General features: G+C 34.8%; 1 long non-coding RNA gene across 1 annotated transcript; it reads left to right on the plus strand.

Moving 5' to 3' along the window:
- Window positions 1–1,448, plus strand: LOC116380839 (uncharacterized). Its single transcript, XR_004212619.1, has 4 exons — window positions 1–39; window positions 203–276; window positions 782–943; window positions 1,087–1,448. It is a non-coding gene; the product is annotated as an uncharacterized LOC116380839 (long non-coding RNA).
- The last annotated feature ends 11 nt before the right edge of the window (window positions 1,449–1,459 follow it).

A 1,459-nucleotide genomic window follows, 5' to 3' on the forward strand; every position in this document is an offset into this window, starting at 1 on the left:
TTGTTGGAGAACAAACAGGAGAACAAACATCAGGACAGGGTAAGATTATTGTTCCTCTCTGCGTAACTATCCACTAGTATTTAAAAGTAAAAGACCAATCATAGGCCTAAAAACCTGTTGTGTTCTATGGTGTCACATACTCAGCAGGTCACAGTCCACCGTGTCAAACATTTTAATATTGTACTTTATTTTTATTTTCAAGGCTGCAGAAGAGAAATACGACTGTACATCAGGTCAACTAAAAGAGGAATTAAATAAAAACGCTTCTGATATCTGGTGAGTAAATCACAACAGCAGTGCATTTTAAGATGAGCTAAACCTTTATTGATACCCAGCTGGGAAATGTGGATGTTGCAGCAGCACAAGAACGGCAATAGTTAGAGAAAGTAAAATGAATAAATAATAAGAGGTGTAGAAACTAAAATAAGAATAGAATAAAAAATAGGAACTATACATGAGCATTTGTAGACAAAAAATATAATGTTAAGTGATATATGATATGATTAAGTTACAGTACTTAGTGTCTGTATTAATATAGAGCTTAATATAATGATGCAAAGAATCTGCATAACATATTAACATAACAAAGTATAATATGGTAGATTATTATTTAGTATGGGTTATATGATATAGTATAAATTGACAGAAAGTAAAATAGTGGTTTCCACTGCTGTTATACAGTCTGATGGCAGCAGGTGCAAAGACAAGAGTGAAGTGCTCAGTTTTACATATTTGCAGTTTCATGTTTTCGTCACTGTGAAATGTCCCTTGTTTATTACAGTAATAAGATGAGACTCCTCAGTGTGAAGTCGCAGCTTTGCAAAGACAAACAGAGAGAAAGAGAGACAGATTTCATTGGAATGGTTCACAGATACTGTCAGGAAACAAACTGCTGCCATTCATACATTGAAGAGAGGAGATGTGGTCCACCTCATGAGCGTCAGTAAGTATGAACCTGAACCTCTGTTCTTTGAATAGACACTGCAGACACTCTGTTCTAACTCTTGGTTGATATTCAGTTGTAAAAAATATAAAAAATGTTATGATAGCGATCTGAACTATTTCCTCTTTTTTAAAACACAACAGATTTTTCTACATATTAATGATAGACAAAAAGTACTACCCTGAGGGTGAGGGTAAGACTGCCAAGGAAGCCAAACAAAATGCAGCTCGGCTAGCCTGGTCTGCTCTCCAAGAACAGTCAGACTTTGACAGCAAGGTATTTCATGTTTTTTTACTCCCTTTATATCATGAAATACACACTCACTTGCCAGTTTATTATACAAACTAACAAAGTCTAATACAACAGTCCTGCCACAAATACTACCTTCACAAAGGCCATAATGTACAGGTTTTATTGAAACTGTTTTATATCACAATCTTAAAAGCTGTGATAGTAAATAGAAAAATCCAATTTCTGTAAATGCAATACCAACTACTTGTGATCTCACCCCACCTA

This window comes from Anarrhichthys ocellatus, unplaced genomic scaffold, assembly GCF_004355925.1.
Source record: "Anarrhichthys ocellatus isolate YVR2014 unplaced genomic scaffold, GSC_Weel_1.0 scaffold9164, whole genome shotgun sequence".
Taxonomy (NCBI): Eukaryota; Metazoa; Chordata; class Actinopteri; order Perciformes; family Anarhichadidae; genus Anarrhichthys; species Anarrhichthys ocellatus.